This window comes from Chiloscyllium plagiosum, chromosome 40 (assembly GCF_004010195.1).
Source record: "Chiloscyllium plagiosum isolate BGI_BamShark_2017 chromosome 40, ASM401019v2, whole genome shotgun sequence".
Lineage (NCBI taxonomy): Eukaryota > Metazoa > Chordata > Chondrichthyes > Orectolobiformes > Hemiscylliidae > Chiloscyllium > Chiloscyllium plagiosum.
Window position 1 is genome coordinate 9,919,075 of NC_057749.1, and position 18,727 is coordinate 9,937,801.

The 18,727-nt window shown below is 43.5% G+C and overlaps 1 protein-coding gene across 1 annotated transcript in view; it reads left to right on the plus strand.

The window, feature by feature from the left end:
* Positions 1 to 18,727, plus strand: part of LOC122542490 (protein ERGIC-53-like) — a 72,130-nt gene that overhangs the window by 33,390 nt on the left and 20,013 nt on the right. The window lies entirely within an intron of this gene.

Consider the following 18,727-nt stretch of genomic DNA (forward strand, 5'->3'; position numbering starts at 1 on the left):
TAACCTTTCAGACTTCCCTTTTCCGACTAGATTACTGGGTATCTTCATGAAGCATTCTCCAGTCTCCACACTTGTGTTTATATAGTGCCTTTTACTCCTAAAACATCTCAAGGGGCTTCACAGGAACGCGATAGAATGGCAGAATCTCTACAGGGTAACGGTAGGCCATTTGGCCCATCGAGTTCACACTGACTGCTGAAGAGCACCAGCCCCCACTGACCAACTCTATCCCTCAGCTCAGCAGGACTGGTAACATCTGTGGAGAGAAATCAGAGTTAAAGTTTCAGGTCCACATGAGCTCAGTTTGTGCAGCACTTTCTCTTTTTATTTCAGATTTCTCTCCACAGATGCTGCCAGACCTGCTGTGTTTTTCCAGCAATTTCTGTTTCTGATTTACAGCATCTGCAGTTCTTTGGTTTTTACCCTATCCTTCCTGCAATTCTGTAACCTTGCATCTCCCATGGCTGACCCACCTAGCCTGCATATCCCTGCACATTACGGGGCAATTTAGCATGGCGAATCCACCTAACCTGCACATCTTTGGAGTGCAGGAGAAAACCAGAGCATACAGAGGGAACCCACGCAAATGGAAAGAATGTGGAAACTCTACACAAGCAGTCACCTAAGGCTGGAATTGAACCCACCTCCCTAGCACTGTGAGGCAGCAGTACTAACCACTGAGCCACTCAATAGGACGCCAAGTCTCTCAATATTCAGGCAGTTGCTTAAAAACTTCAACACGGTAAATTTTAAAGGAGAAAGAAAGAGGGGGAAAAAAAAGTGCTGGAGAAACTCAGCAGGTCTGGCAGCATCTGCAGAGAGAGAATAGTTAACACTTGGAGTCTTCAGGAAGAAAGGTCCTATTGGACTCAAAACGTTAACTCTGTTTTTCTCTCTCCACATGAGCTCAGTTTCTCCAGCATTTTCTCTTTTTTTATTTCAGGTGTCCAGCAGCTACAGTGTTTTGCCTTTTTATTTGGGAGACAGCGAGGGAATTCTGGAGCTTGGGGCCAGAGTACCCTCCCCTATCAGCATTCCGTAAAGACCACTCCCTCCGTGACTCCCTCGTCCCCTCCCCTATCAGCATTCCGTAAAGACCACTCCCTCCGTGACTCCCTCGTCCTTGAACCCCGCCCCTCCAACCGCCACCAGGACAGAACCCCACTGGTCCTCACCTACCACCCCACCAATCTCCATGTACAGCGCATCATCCGCCGTCATTACCGCTACCTCCAAACGGACCTCACCACCAAGGATATATTTCCCTCCCCTCCCCTATCAGCATTCCGTAAAGACCACTCCCTCCGTGACTCCCTCGTCAGATCCACACCCCCCACCAACCCAACCTCCACTCCCCGCACCTTCCCCTGCAACCGCAGGAGGTGCAAGACTGGCGCCCACACCTATGAGGGAACTGGTGAAATCCGAGTTCATCCCTTGTGGTTGGAGTGTTCCTAGCCGGAAGATGAGGCGTTCTTTCTCCAACCGTCGTTTTGTTGTGGTCTGACCAGTTTCCTCATTTCCCCTGCCCCCACCCTGTCTCAGTCAAATCCATCAAATTCAGCACCGCCTTCCTAACCTGAGATCTTCTTCCCGACCTCTCCACCCCCACCCCAGTCTGACCTATCACCCTCACCTTGACCTCTTTCCACCTATCACATTTCCGACGCCCCTCCCCCAAGTCCCTCCTCCCTACCTTTTATCTTAGCCTGCTGGACAAACTTTCCTCATTCCTGAAGAAGGGCTTATGCCCGAAACGTCGATTCTCCTGTTCCCTGGATGCTGCCTGACCTGCTGCGCTTTTCCAGCAACACATTTCCAGCCAGAGTACAATCACCAGTGGTGGCGGGATTCAAATCAGGGATGACTAAGAGGGTCAGAGAGAGTGTGGAGAGTTGTGGGGCTGGAAGAGATTCGAGAGTGGAGAGGATGAATGAGGGCACAGTGATTTGAAACCAAGGAGATTGTAACGTTAAAATTGAAGCATTGCTTAATTGGGAACCAATGAGCTTGGGTGAGAAGCGAATAAGATTTCGTTGTGCTAAGATTCACTCACCAAAGATTTGAGATGAAATGAAGTCTTTGGACGATAAGAATTTGAGAGATTAACTAGGCAAGCATTCAAATAGTCAAGGCAGGAGGTAATAAAGGTATGGATGAATGTTTTTTTTGATTGGATTTATTATTGTCATGAACCGAGGTACAGTGAAAAGTTTTGTTCTGTGTGGAGTGCAGGTAGATCATACCACGCGAAGTGCATTAGGGTAATGGAACAGAGCGAGGAATACAATGTTATGGCTGCAGAGAAGGTGCACAAAGACCAAGATCAGTAATAAATTTTAAAATTGGAGGGGTCTATTCAGCAATCTAATAACAGCGAGGAAGAAACTGTTCCTGAATCTGTTGGTCCATGTGTTTAAGCTTTGGAATCTTCTCGGTGAGAGGTAAGGCAGAGTTGGGCGATATTGGCTGAAAATAGGGGGGGGTATTTGTTATATTCCGGTTATATGTTCAGAAACATTGAAGATAGGAGCAGGAGTAGGCCATTGGACCTTTCAAGTCTGCTTTGCCATTCATGGCTGATCATCTGGCTCAGTACCCTGTTTCCATGTTGTCCCTGTTCCCTTTTGATTCCTTTAGTCCTAAAAACTATATCGAGCTCCTCCTTGAATGTATTCAAGCTAGGAAGCTCATCTCTGGCAAATGTGACATGATGATTGCAAACAGACTGGTTTGATTCTAGGGAGAGCCCTGGAGCCTGTGGATAGGGAGCAAAGTGAAGTTCCTGACTGGTGCAAAATAATGGCTTCAGTGCAATCCGCAGTTAGTTGGAGTAAAATTCCTATTGGCCAGTTCTCAACTTTGGGCATGCAGTTTAATGACTGAAATGACATGATCTAACTTCAAGGCTTCTTTTCACCAGCTCTATCAGCCTGGGCCTGACCCCCCCCACCACTTCCAAAACTTTCTTCAAATCTTCAGTTGTTTTCTTTGAAGTGGAATGTCAGAAACTGATGGATCCAGAACCTCTGGTGACGCTTACAATCGCACAATAGTTGGTCCGTGTCTTTTGATTCATGGAGAAGCATGCTAGGCAAAAGATCATTGCCATAGTCTTCCTAGACTGCTCTCTCAGTAGTGGTAGTTCAACCTGAGGGTCACCATGTCTCAGGTGAGGGAGGGGAGGTTGGGAGAGAGAATCCATCGTGCTAACCTCAGCCCAGTGTGGGAATTGAACCCACACTGTCGACGTCACTCTGCATCATAAACCAGTCATCCTGCTGTAGGGGTCCCGTTAATAGGTTTGGTCAAAAGAGAAATGAACATAGTTATCTTTTGCTCTTCATGTGTTGTATTTTCTACAGAGATTCAGCAGAAGGTACCAAAACAGTAGTGGGTGGGCAACAGTGATCATTGTTTCAGTGCAACCACACTTGGTGGTCAGTCTGAACCTTCATGCATTTGGTTGCCCCTGGAGTTTTGAATTTCAGCTGTGCCCTGGTTTTAACTTGGGGCACAGTGAGTGAGCCGCAGTGCAAAACTTGGAGAGACAGTTCATTCAGCTGTTGACCCCATCTGAAGAACCTTACACCATTGCACTGTGCTGTCTTTTCAGAAGAACTAATCCATTTCATCCCAACTCTTTTCCCCCCCCCCCCTCCGGCCTTTTCCCTCACACTTTTTTTTTTAAAAAAACTGATTTCTTTGAAAAACCATTGTGGATTTTTCTGCTGCTGTTCTTGATACCGTTCCTAACACTCGTCTCTATGTGAAACTTTAAAAAAAGATAAACAATTTTCCTGAACTCTACCTTTGTGCTTTTCGGTGATGAGATTGCATTTAGACTGTTGAATTGCAATTGAATTCCGAAAATTGTTTTCCCCAAAACCTGTTGTCATTTTGAACACTTCCATCTCATGTCTTGTTGACTGGTTTTGGTTCTTGTAACTGAAATCTCTTGGTGGTATCTTTGTAAATCCCTCCTCTGCCATCTTCAGGGCCCCAACACTTGCTTTGGCAAAAAAGACGTGGCAAGTAGAATAGTTTTGCTACTCTGTTGTAATTGAGTGAAATGTCTACTAGTTGTGGAAGAGCCAGGAAATTGCTTTAAAAGGTAATGGTTCTGACAGGGTTCATGTTGCATTAAACAGCACCCAGTCTGGATCTTGAAGGGAACAGATGTGTCATTTCTGCTTCCCAATCGTCTTAATAGCAGCATGTGACTAGATAACGGCACTTTTATCCAATTGCTATCATGCAATATATTACGTCTTGTTAAGGGAAGAGTCTGTTCTTATTAAGACTCATTAATGGTCGTTTCCTAACCACGTAGGTTCTTAAACCCAGTCAAGGAAAGAGGAATGGTGGTAGGATCCTCCTACCCACACATACCACCTAAATCTGCAGAAGGGAAAGGAATTCACACATGCCCCATACACAATTGGATGTTAACTTATTATTGAATACGTGTAATTCGTCATTTGAAGAGGTCAGAGTGCACTCTACCCGGGTTCAAGTCCCACCTACTCCAGGGGTGTGTCTTAACCTCTTTGAGCAGGTCAGTTAGAAAATATCAGTAGCCCTATGTGTGCGTACCTATGCAACAGCCCTGTGTGAGCAGTACCTATACAACATGGGGTGCAGCAGTTCAAGAGGTCAGCTCACCACCACCATCTCCAAGGCAGTTAAGATGGACAATAAATACTTGCCCAGCCAGCAATGTCTCTATCCCTTGAACAAATAAAAAACTACTTTGATAATTTAAAAACCTCCATTAAGTAGCCTTCCTGGTCTTATTGTTTCCTGAGAAAAAGGCCTCAGCCCATTCCGTCTGATTAGTGCACCCTTGCAGTCATGGTATCATCCTATGGCCTCTCTTATTCTTGATGTCAAAGAACAAAGAAAATTACAGGAACAGGCCCTTCAGCCCTCCAAGCCTGCCCTGATCCAGATCCTCTATCTAAACCTGTTGCCTATTTTCTAATGATCTGTATCCCTCTGCTCCCTGCCCGTTCATGTATCTGTCTAGATTCATCTTAAATAATGCTATTGTGCCTGCCCCACCACCACCACCGCTGGCAATGTGTTCCAGGCACCCACCATCCTCTGCTTAAAGACCTGTCCACGCATATCGTCCTTACACTTTTCCCCTCTCACCTTGAACCTAGTAATTGAATCCCCCACTGAGGAAAAAGCTTCTTGCTATCCACCCTATCTACACCTCTCCTGACTTTTTTTGTAGACCTCAGTTAGGACCCCCTCAACCTCCGTCTTTCTAATGAAAATAATCCTAATCTACTCAACCTCTCTTCATAGCTAACACTGTCCATACCAGGCAACATACTGTTGAACCTCCTCTGCACCGTCTCCAAAGCATCTACATCCCTTTGGTAATGTGGCGACCAGAACTGTACGCAGTATTCCAAATGTGGCCGAATCAAAGTCCAATACAACTGTAACATAACCTGGCAACTCTTGTACTCACTACCCCATCCATTGAAGAAAAACATACCATATGCCTTCTTGACCTACGTTGCCATCTTTGGAGTACAATGAACTAAGATCTCTTGATTAAATCGATTTTGCTCAGGGCTTTTCCATTTACCATATAGAATCTGCCACAGTGTGGAAACAGGCCCTTTGGCCCAACAAATCCACACCGACCCTCCAAAGAGTAACCCACCCAGACCCATCTTGTTACCTTATTACTCTACATTTACCCCTGACTGATGCACCTAACCTACACATCCCTGGACACTATGGGGCAATTTCCCATGATCAGTTTATCTAACCTGCACATCCCTGGACACTATGGGGCAATTTCCCATGATCAATTCACCTAACCTGCACATCTTTGACTTGTGAGAGGAAACAAGAGCACCCGGCGGAAACCCGCACAGACACTGGGACAATGTGCAAACTCCACACAAACAGTCAGTCGAGGCTGGAATTGAACCCGGGTCCCTGGTGTTGTGAGGCTACAGTACTAACTTACTGAGCCACTGTGCAGTTCACTCTTGAGTTAGATCTTCCAAAATGCATCACCTTGCATTTGCCCAGATTGAACTCTATTTGCCATTTCTCTGCCCAACTCCCCAATCTATCTATATTCTGCATTATCTGATAGTCTCCTTCACTATCTGCTACTCCACCAATCTTAGTGTTATCTGCAAACTTGCTAATCAGAACATCTATACCTTCCTTCAAATCATTTTATATATATATAGAAACAACATGGTCCTAACATGGATTCCTGTAGAACACCACTGGTCACAGTTCTCCATTTTGAGAAACTCCCTTCCACCATCACTCTGTCTCCTGCTGCCCAGCCAGTTCTCTATCCATCTAGCCAGTGCACTCTGGACGCCATGTGTCTTCACTTTCTCCATCAGCCTACCGTGGGGAACCTTATTGAACACCTTACTGAAGTCCATGTATGTGACATCCATAGCCCTTCCCTGATCAATCAACTTTGTCATTTCCTCAAAGAATTCTATGAAGTTGGTAAGACATGACCTTCCCTGCGCAAAACAAGCAAGTTAGCATTGAACATTTCTGATTCCGTCTCTCTTGATATATGTTCTATATATGATTCTGATTTCCATTGGATTAGTTATGCTGTAGATGATGCCCAAACCTCTTAAGAAGTTACTTCAAAACCAGGTCCCAGTACATGAGAGCATTACTTGTTGGTGTTACTGTTATAGGTCACCTTTCACGAGGCTCATAGACTTTGCGCAAAGTGAAAATAGAAACTGGAGGAGCTGCACTTTAGTTGGTGGCTTGAAATTGTTAGTTTTTGAGTATTCAATTGGAATTGCTGATCAGTAATTGGGATGGAGTGCCATTCTGCCTTGTCTAATTTCACTGCTGTCCCACCCTCCTGTTTCCTCCCTGTGTAACCTCATTCATGGTGGCTCAGTGGTCAGCACTGCTGCCTCACAACACCAGAGACCTGGGTTCAAATCCACCCTGGGATGATTGTCAGTGTGGAGTTAGCACGTTCTCCCCAAGTCTGTGCAGGTTTCCTCCCATAGTCCAAAGATGTGCAGGTTAAATGGATTGGCCATTTAGGGTGATAGGGTAGGGAATGGGTCTGGGTGGGATTATCTTCAGAGAGTCAGTGTGGATTTGATGGGCCAAATGGCCTGCTGTAGGGATCTGATGTCCCTTGTTTGAAAGACCAAAGAAAGGTCTTTCAGCAATGATTCTGTCAAAAGCTTTGGTGATTGAGTTGAATGGAAGTTGCAATTATCAGAATATTGTCTTGCCTTGTATTGAAATCTCATTCTAACTGCGCTTGACATATTTACACAGCACAATCTGTCCATACCCTGAGGTTGACATTAATCAGCTTTTGACATGGTTTCTTGAGTGTCTGCAATCCCCATTGGCTTCCCATTAGTTTCCCAGCTGGGTTGCAAATTAAATCAGGTTGTATTTTATGAGCCCCATAGACAGCATTAATTATTTCTTTTTGAAAGTTGACTGACTGAAAATACCCCACAAAAAGATGTCACATTTTAAGACCTTTACTGTTTTTCAAAAAAATATAAAAGCAACATTCTGTAACTACTGTTTAGGAGTTAACAACAGAAATGGTCTTCATATGAATTACAGCACAAACAGCCACAGTTATGTTACACTCCGTTTAACTGGACACCATATTCTCCTGAAACCGCTCCAAAGCTTTCCTCCATGCCTGATGTAAAAGTGAAGTACTATTGATACTCAAAAATCTGAAGTTAAATCAGAAAGGCTGAAGAAACCTATGAAGTCTGGCAGCATTTATTGAGGGAGGAACAGAATTAACATTTAGACTTCAATATGATTCCCCATCAGAACTGTTACAGAGCAAAATCTGATTGAACTCAAGTCATTAACACTCGTTTTTGCAGCACTTTTTCTTTTTACTGTCATACTGATTGCGTGTTTCTTTCCTTCTCTTCCAGCTGACTCACTTCTAATCCTAGGACTGACTTTCACTTTGAAGATTCCTTCCCTCTAGGCCGAGCTGGTCAAATCTTCCAGCCTTTCCTCTTGCCTCCAGTTTGTCTCCCTCTATCTCTCTTTCTATTCCTTTTCTTTCACGAATGTGGGCACACATTCTTGCAGACTCACTTGATTCTGAGGTTCAGTTAAATCTTAGGAAATGCTGCAACATGGCATTGCAACGCTTGTGATGGACTGTTCTCTTCCTAAAGGCCATCTCCTTTGGAATGTGAATCATCTGGAACTTTTCAGGGATAAATTGGCGATTGTCCTGGCTTCCAGCTCCATTTGAGCAAGGAATTAAATAGCCAGCTTCAGGTATAACTATTTAACCATAAGAATTAAGGGTGGGGCAGCCCTGTGGCTCAGTGGTTAGCACTGCTGCCTCACAACGCAAAGGACCCAGGTGTGATTCCACCCTCAGATGACTGTCTGTCTGTGTTGAGTTTGCATGTTCTCCCCATGTCTGCGTGGGTTTCCTCCCGCAATCCAAAGATGTGCAGGTGTGGTGAATTGGCCATGCTAAATTGCCCAGTGTTCAGGGATGTGTAGGTTAGGTGCATTAGTCAGGGGTAAAATGTAGAGTAATAAGGTAAGGAGATGGGTCTGGGTGGGTTACTCTTCGGAGGGTTGGTGTGGATTTGTTGGGCCTATTTGCACACTGTAGGGATTCTATGAATCATGGTTTCTTTGATTAGAAACTTGAAACTTTGCGAAGGGATTAGAGGAAGCTGGGCTGGAGAAGGTGCCAATGCAGCAAAAATGCCAGCAGAGGCAGGTTAAGTCAATGGGCAGCTTCTGTATCCCACATTCAATATAACAATATAAATTATAAATCCCTTTCCCTTGTGTCAGATTGTACGTGTTTGTGGATTTACATTGTTGTAATAATGTTGGTTTTATGCCTCTACAGTAAGCCTGCACATGGTTAACTCAATTTTCAGTGCCTGACATAATTATCTGACTATGAACCAGGATGTGCCTCCCTCTACATAATAGCCCATCCACAGATCAGAAATGCAGTAAGCTTGTGTGCAATAAGAGCACTCTTCAGTGTTGTTCATTGAAATTAAGAGCTTTTATAGCTGAGATTCTGCTTTTGTATAGTGTGTTTTAAAATGTGTCTCATTATTAAGGAGCAGCCCAAAGGTTACGGATTCATACCAGGATGTAAATTTAGTAAGGTAAAGTGTTTGGATTCTAATTAAAATATGCAGATATTTTTGTCCCTTTCCTGCTGAAAGCATTGAATCATAACTCCCCAGGCACAGCTCAAGGCCCCCCCCCCCCCCCCCCCCCCAACTCCATTTGTGTCGGCAGGTATGCCTTTAACCAATGGCTCTTAAGCAGATTATCTGATCATTTATCTCCTTTCTGTTTTTTGGGAGCTTGCTGTGTCTGAATTAGCTTAGTCTCCGACATTATAGCAACAACTGCTCTTCAGAAATACTTAATTAGCCGTCGGGTAAATGTTGCATAAACGCGAGTCCTTTTTCTCTCTGATTATTTTGGCATGTCAGGATTTCTTTATATTTTTTCTTGGATTGTGGGCATCACTGGCAAGGTCAGGATTTGTTGCCTGTTTTTCATTGCCCTTGAACTGAGTGGTTTGCTGGGCCATTTCAGAGGGGAGTTTAAAGTCAACCACATAGCTATCAGGTCTGGAGTCACATGTAGGCCAGACTGGGTAAGGACAGCAGGCTCCTTTCTCTACGGGGTTTTTATGACAATCTATAATAGTTTTATGGTCACCACTGCTGCAATTGGCTTTCAGCCAGTAGTTTTATTGATTGAACTTGGATTTTACCAGACTATTAGTCTGGGTTTCTAGTTTAGTAAATTTGTGATATTACCAGTTGGCCATCCCTCCCCAAACACAGTGAGCAGCCAAGTGTGCTAATACCTATGTTTGACCTCACATTAGAAATTCTGGCTTGTTTTCATCCCCCCTCGATGAGCCAGACTTGCTGAAACCCATTGTGGCCTTCCTACTGTTTTGAGATCAACAGTCTCTTTATCTGTGGGGAATTGGGCGTAGAACTTGATGGTTCATCTATGCGCACTGTCTTTATCAGTTGAACCATCAAGGAACCTGCAATTATTGTCAAACCTGATCTTGCCTAGTTTTTAACTGCCCTTTCTGGCTTGCCTGTAACATTTGGTGTTAGTCATTGCTGCTGCATTTCTGGTAGTGTTTACAGTTCCATGTTGATCATTTATCAGAACTTGTTCAAACCTCTTAGCCTACCTCATGGCAACTACTACGGATCCGATTCACTCAATTGCTAAATAAATTTTATTTGATGTTTTAAAAAGCAACTTTTATTTCGGCTTTCTCATCTGCTTGTCCCAGATGCCAGGACTATAAAAGTATGTGTTTGATACCAGAACTTACTCTCTTTAGCAGTGTTTTCGAGGAGATTGAAGTGTTTTGTGTACCCTCGGGTATCTTGCGCACTGTTCCTCTGTATATTTTTGTTTTTTTTTTAAATATGTCTCTTGTCTAATAGCTCCAGTGAGCCCTCCATTGAACAAACCACTCTCACTTTCTTCCCTGTGGTTCTTCCCTGCAAAGATTTATTTTGGCAATGTCCTTGTGCTGTGCGCACCTTGTAATTTGAGAAAATGTCTTGGTGGTTCCTGGCAAGTCAAGCACAGGCTTAATTTCTGTGACCTGTAATTTTCTACATGGAAGTGATTGTCTAAGTGGATATGGTATTTATCATTGGCTAAATCCATAGTATTTATCATGAATTTAACTCCTGTCCTCTTTGATTTGTTGTAGCTCATTTGTTTTGCAGTTTCAAAAGGAGAAAAATGTAAACTTCTATTTGGCTGAATTTAAAATTTTTAAAAGATCTGTTGAAAAATAAAGCCATAATCTAACTGCAACAGTGACTACATTTCAAGTACATTGTTGGCTGTGTAGAGATTTGGTGGTCATGAAAAGCACTGTACAAATTCAAGTCACCTTTTCTTTTTTACAAACTACTCAAAATCCACAGCAAGTTAGTCAGTATCTGTAGCAAAACTGGAGGATATGACATTTGATATATTCCCACCTCTTCAAACAGAGTACATAGAAAGTGTTACACATTGTACTTTCTCTTTGCGAATTTGAATTTGCTTAATCATAGGGATGCACAGCACGGAAACAGACCATTCAATCCAACTCGTCCACGCTGACCAAATATCCTAAATCCAGTCCCATTTGGCCCATATCTCTCTCAACCCTTCCTATTCACATACCCATCCAGATGCCTTTTAAATGTTGTAATTGTACCAGCCTCCACCACTTCCTCTGGCAGCTCATTCCATACACGTACCACCCTCTGTGTGGAAACAATTGCCCCTTAGGTCCCTTTTAAATCTTACCCCTCTCACCTTAAATCTTACACCCACCCTCTGAAAAAGGCCCTATCCATGCCCCTCATTAATTTTATAAACTTCTGAATGATTACCCCTCAGCTTCCGAAACTCCAGGGAACACAGCCCCAGCTTGTTCAGCCTCTCCCTATAGCTCAAATCCTCCAACCCTGGCAACATCCTTGTAATTTTTAAATTATCATCATCTTTGCTATATGCTTCCTGATTTTCTACTTCTAACTTTTGCAATTAATTAACACATGCCTCCAAACCAGAGCAGGATGAGGGGAAACTGTTTCCATTGGCAGAAAGTTCTGTATTCCTTCAGATTCAAGGTAAATTACGAACCGACTGGGACCAAGGTGAGAATTTGTTTTTATTTCGAAGATCGGGAATGCAATGCCTGAAAGAGTAAAGGAAGTAGATTCAATGGTAACGTTCAAAAGGAAGTTGGATAGGTAATTGGAAGGGGGAAAACTTTCAGGGACGTGGGAAAGAGTAGGAAACTGGGAGCATTTCGACAGAGTTTTCAAAGCCATTGGTAGACTGAATGGCTTTGCTGAGTCATTCTGTAATTGTAATGTTTCCTCTTCCTCCAATCTGATTGCTGTTCCTGTTCAGTCGGTGATTGGGGGAGGTGATAGAGGAATGGTAATGTTATTGGGCTAGCATTCTAGGGACCCAGGCTCATGCTCTGGATTTAAGTCCCACCTGCTGGCAACTGATAAATCAAGAATATAACCAGTCTCTGTGACAGTGACCGTGGAACTAATGTCAATTGTTTGTGAAAACCCGTCTGGCTCACTGTTCTTTCAGGGAGGGAATCTGCCACTCTTACTCGCTCTGACTGATGTATGAGTCCACACCTAGAGCAATGTGGTTGACTCTTGACTGCCCTCTGGAATAGGTGATCAAGCCACTCGGTTCAAGGGGAAATTGGGAGCAGGCAACAAATGCCTGGCCTTGCCAGTGACAACCACCTCCTGCAAAGGAATCTTAAATGGAATGATCAGGTGTACAAACAGTTTGGCTTGAAAATACGAGGCAGGAGGCACAGTGATTCAAGTCTTGGACTATTAATGTCTGAACTTGGGGCTTTCAATGGAGTAGTGGCAAAACATAAGGTGGCACAGTGGTTAGCACTGCTGCCTCACAGCGCCAGAGACCCGGGTCCAATTCCCGCCTCAGGCGACTGACTGTGTGGAGTTTGCACGTTCTCCCCGTGTCTGCGTGGGTTTCCTCCGGGTGCTCCGGTTTCCTCCAACAGTCCAAAGATGTGCAGGTCAGGTGAATTGGCCATGCTAAATTGCCCGTAGTGTTAGGTAAGGGGTCGATGTAGGAGTATGGGTGGGTTGCGCTTCGGCGGGTCGGTGTGGACTTGTTGGGCCGAAAGGGCCTGTTTCCACACTGTAAGTAATCTAATCTATAAGATTTGGATGAAATCCAGATATAGTTGGAAAGATGGAAGTCATCCTCATTCAAATACTTTTGGAAGGACAAACATAAAAGAAACCTATTCCTCCTCTTGGGATCTTGTGGTGTAGTGGCAATGTCCTTACCTCTGAGCCAGAAGGTCCCAGTTCGAGTCCTACCTGCACTGTAAGTGTCTGTCTGAAAGGAAATACACTGGTGATTAACTGACCAAGCAGACTTATTAGAAATATCAACACACATACACACACCCCTTACCTTTTGTTGATGCCTGAGAATCACAGCTGTCTTGAATTAGTGGTTGGTGTTCTCTGGAACAAAGGAAAAAATAATCTGGACAAGCAAGTACTTGGGCAGATATTGACCTCAGCAGGAAATGAGTTGCTGGGGGAGGTGGGAACCAATGCAAGACTGACTTGATTGGATTACAAGACAACTGTAACCTTTCGGCAGTGGGATCCTGAAACAAGCTCAAGAGGTCGACTCATAATGATTGAGTTGATCCTTAACTGTAGTAATGATTGGGCTTGGAACTAAAGTAGGTTTTGTTTTTAATTCCGGGAAGTATTTAGTTTTTCATGCCTCTTTCTTCAGTTTCCGCGTTTAAAGGTTGAAATCTGTTGGCTGTTGGAGTTTAAACCTCAACCGTTACAACTCCTAGCTGTCTTTGCTGTCTTCCTTTTTGATTTTATTTCAAAAACATGTTTGCTACTTTAAAATGAGTGCAGACATTAGGAACAATATTTAGGATTTGGATGAAGCGGATTTACAGTGACTCTTTTCTGTCTGTATTAGCTGAACAGCTGTGAGCGCGGGGGGACATTGGATGATTGCTTGGATAGAAATGTTGTGCAGGATTATGGGCTAAAGACAGGCGACTGGCACTAGATGATAGAACCAGTGCATGCATGATGGGCTGAATGGCCACCTCCTGCACTGCGTAATGGTTTTGTGAACTAACTTTACCCAATTACATTGAGCGGCGACCCTAAACAGGATTGATATAATGGAGGTGGAGCAAAAGAAAGTGTTCCCAGGATCAGAGGTGTTCTAAACGCTACCTTTGTTAATTGCAGTCCCCAACTAATGCTGGGTAGGTCAGTCTCTGTGTGGGAAGCACGGTGTGTGTGTTGGGTTGCTTATATCATCAAAAAGTTCTGTTACTAATTTTTGATTTATTCATGAGAATGGGATGTGGGTGTCACTGGCTGGAACAGCATTTATGGCCCATCCCTAATTACCCAGAAGGCAGTTAAGAGTCACCCACATTGTTGTGGATTTGGAGTCACATGTAGGACAAACCAAGTGAGGATGACCGCTTCCCTCCCTAAAGGGCATGAGTGAACCAGATGGGTTTTTCCTGACAATTGACAACGGTTACATGGTTATCATTAAACTCTTATTTCTAGATTATTAATGAATTCAAATTCCACCATCTGACATGGTGAGATTCAAACCCGGGTCCCCAGAACATTATCTAGTTCAATAGTGTAGCAATAATGTCACTCTGACATCACCTCCCCTTAATCCCCATACAATTTATAGAAGTGTTCACAAGATGATCTGACTCCATCTGGAGGAGATGGTGGTGTAGCAGTGGTGTCACAGGGCTAGTAAACCAGAGGTGCAGGTTAGCACTCGGGTGTCACTGGTTCGAATCCCAATATGGCAGTTGGCAGTATGTAAATTCAGTTTGCACATCTGGAATAAAGGCTGGGGTTGTGATACATGGGTAGCGTCCTTACCTCTACACCAGAATATCCAGCGGCACTTCAGGGTGTGCTGGCCACAGAGCGTGCTGTTGACTTGAAACAAAAAAATTGCTGAAAAGCTGCAGTCATCAATTGTTCTAGCAATCAACACAGTTCACTAACCTTCTTTTAGGGATTAAAATCTGCCATCCTTACCTGGTCTATCCTACATGTGACTCCAGACCCACAGCAAATTGGTTGGCTTTTAACTGCCCTCTGGGCAATTAGGGATGGGCAATAAATGCAGGCCTAGCCAGCGACACCTGTCTCCTGTGAATGAATTAAAAACAAAAACAGTAGGCTGAGCAAACCACTGAGTTCAAGGGCACTAAGGGATGAGATAATAAATGCAGGGCTTTTGCAGCAATTGATAATTTCATGAGCATTTTATGCCAGAACTGGCTTTCAATTCAGATTTATTCATTGAAACTAAATTCTGCTCAGTGCTGCAGTGGGATTTGAACCGGTGATCCTAAAGCTTTATTTACCCTGGGCCAGTCAATTACCAGCCCACTGACATGATCATCTCTCCCCACAATGGCTGTCGTGATTTGATTTCTTAATAAGTTACAAACTACTTACCAGAGACCAGTTGGAAATAGCCAGTGTGTTTAATACATGCAGAGCACTCTAAAGGTAACGGCAGTGCTAATGGAAATTGGTTTGCCTGACTTGCCAAATTTAAGGGTGGGTGGTTAAAGTTGAGGATTCTGCTGCTACTATTTCTGCTGTCGCTGCCAGTGTCTGCCAAGTAACAGCCTGTTGTTGTTCTGCACTCCAGACTAAGCTGTGGTAGGTTAAGGCGTGTTGCATACTCCAAGATGAGCTGCATTGTCCCCTGTTACAGAATAATTGTTTCTGCCCATGTTCAGAACAAATCCATTACTAATCCACCCACAGGCTGAATCCCAGTTCAAAAATTAAACAACAGCAAGCTGATTCTGGAACGATGACAGATTTGTTCTCATTGGCAAAGGATTCACTCCCTCGGTTAACCATGTGGCTCCCGGTTTTTCATGTTGAAAAGTATTTGAAATTCATTTCTGATATTCCCGGAACACACCTAAAACCTGGGCATGGGAAATATTACTCTAATATTACACTAAAGACATGAGGGAGACAGTGAGGGGAAAAAAAAGGGAGACTGAAGCAATAGGGAATCAAAGAGTCTTGAGGAGACCTTGGATTGTGTCTTATATTCTTGCCCCCGACTAAGAGTGGCCACATTCAGAGAACAAAGTTTAAAAATCACCAAACGCCAGGTTATAGTCCAACAGGTTCACTTAGAAGTACAAGTTTTCAGAGTGCTGTTCCTTTGTCAGGTAGCTAGTGGGGCAGGATCATAGGACTCAGAATTTATGGCAAAAGATCAAAGTGTCATATAACTGATGGGGAAATATTAAACATTCAGTTAGAGTTAGAGAGTTGAACAAGTTGGCGCTGATATTTGGATGATGGAAATCAGCAACTCAAGATGGAGGGAATCCATGGGATAGTTTTAAAAGCAAGATTGAGGTCTCCGTGTCGTTTTGTGGAGACTAATCGAATTGGAAAAGGCGAATTGATGAGGGCAGTATGTTTTGTAATTTGAACGGCCTGGGTAGCAGTGAAGCCAGCGAGCTTTAGAAAATTCCAGTCTTGCCCCCAAAATCATGATGGGTACATTTTTGTTAAACCATCAAATATTCCCAGTTTCCAAATCTTAGTATGAAGGCAAATTGTCTTTTTATCATATTGAATTGGGCCCAAATGCAGTACAAGGATACATTTGTGAAAGGGGGCAAAAAAGTTTGCTTGTTCTAAACTGAAGAATCTCTCCATTTAAGTGTGTTTTACAAAGATTTAATTAATTTGCAATGAGAATTAATTAAGTTTTTTACTTTTCCTCTGAAGACAGTAATGTGCTCTGAATGAAAGTCTCTTTAAATGTTTTCCGAAGGTGTCAGGAAATGGAAACTTTTTTGTTTTAGTTTCTCAGACACACCCGTGAGAGGTTAAAAATATTAACATTGAGCTTGCTAAATTTGGGTTATGACTCACCAGCTTTGAGTTGTTTGAAGTTTTACAAGAATGTTGCCGGGATTGGAGGATTTGAGTTATAGGGAGGGGCTGAATAGGCTGGGGCTATGTTTCCTGAGCGTCGGAGGCTGAGGGTGACATTATATAGGTTTATAACATCATGAGGTTTATGGTGTAGGTTTGCTTGCTGAGCTGTAGGTTTGATATCCAGACGTTTCATTACCTGGCTAGGTAACATCATCAGTGGCGACCTCCAAATGACGCGAAGCTGTTGTCTCCTGCTTTCTATTTATATGTTTGTCCTAGATGGGCTTCCTGGGGTTTGTGGTGATGTCATTTCCTGTTCGGTATCTAGAACTATGTGTTTGTTTTTGGCGTTGTGGTTGGAGTGCCAGGTCTCTAGGAATTCTCTGGCTTGTCTTTGCTTAGCCTGTCCCAGGATAGATGTGTTGTCCCAGTCGAAATGGTGTTTTTTTCCTCCGTGTGTAGGGCTACGAGGGAGAGAGGGTCGTGTCTTTTTGTCGCTAGCTGATGTTCGTGTATCCTGGTGGCTAACTTTCTTCCTGTTTGTCCTACATAGTGTTTATGGCAGTCCTTGCATGGAATTTTGTCTACACTTTGAGATGCTCCGTCTTCAATTTGCCTGATAATTATTTGATTTATTATTGCCATGTGTACCTAGGCACAGTGAATTGTTTTGTTTTGTTTTGCGTGCGCTACAGATCATACCATACAAAGTGCATTAGGGTAATAGAATAGAACGAGGAATACAATGTTACAGCTACAGAGAAGGTGCGCAAAGAGCAAGATCCACATTAAATTTTAAATTTGTGAGGTCTATTCAAAAGTCTAATGACAGTGGGGAAGAAGCTGTTCTTGAATCTATGTTTAAGCTTTTTGTTTTTTCTGCCTGACGGAAGAGGTTGGAAGAGATTATAACTGGGGTGTTGTTGTTGGCTGCCTTCCCGAGGCAGTGAGAAATATAGATGGAGTCAATGTGTGCAAGGTTGGTTTATGTGATGGATTGGGCTGTGTTCACAACTCTGTAGTTTTGACAGTCCTGGGCAGAGTAGGTACTGAACCAACTTGCGATGCATCTGGATGCATTAGAGGACTGACGTCAGGTGCACAGAGTCCTGTTACAATGTCAGGGGAAAGGAAATATTTACAAAAGCAGCATATTCATGTAGAGTTGATTTGCAACATTACCTTGAGTGTGAATCGGACAAGATTGACAATATCCATGTGTGCTGAAAATGTGTTGCTGGAAAAGCGCAGCAGGTCAGGCAACATCCAAGGAACAGGAGAATCGACGTTTCGGGCATAAGCCCTTCTTCAGGAATCCATGTGTATTAAGTTGATGACGCATTGAGCCTGTCTACACTCAGTATGGCTTCAACCTCTTGATTAAGCATTCCTTCCTTGTTCCATTGAGTCCAGAACATCAAGAGATCAGAGGAAAACCACCCTGGGTAAATTTGGGAAATAATATTTTGTGAAAACATCCCTCTGCCACCTCCCCCATCTCCAGCAAATTGAAACCTGTCTGAGAAATATTGAAGTGAAAGCTCTCTCCATCATCTGTGGCACAAGCAGCTTTGATGGTTAGCTATTGTTTCCTCCTTAATGTGTTATTATCTGGTGCTAGGATACAACCTAAGAATGTAAATTTCTGCAAGCCTTTTCCCTGTGTGAAGGAAGGAAGGGATCTGAGCACAATTCGCTGCTGTTATTTTTCTCATGTAACATTGCCGCAATTCTCTCACTGCCTATGCCTCTTCACCATGGGAACCAGAGGACCAATGCTGTGGGGACATGAGTTCAAATCTTGTCATAACAGCTGGCCATAAACTCATACGGCCTGGAAACAGACCCTTCAGTCCAACTCACCTATGCCGACCGGGTTTCCTAAACTGAACTGGTCCTACTTCCCTGCCTTTGGCCCATATCCCTCTAAACCTTGCCTATTCGTGTACCTATCCAAATGTCTTTTTAATGCTGTAATCATAACCAACATCTTATCACTTTCTCTGGCAACAGTGTTACAGAGCTGGTGACCTGGGGGTCTGGACTAATGCTGCAAAGTCACACGTTCAGATCCCACCACGATAGCTGTGGGAAGGTAAATTCAACTCATAAATGAGTCTCAAATATAGTGAGCATAACAG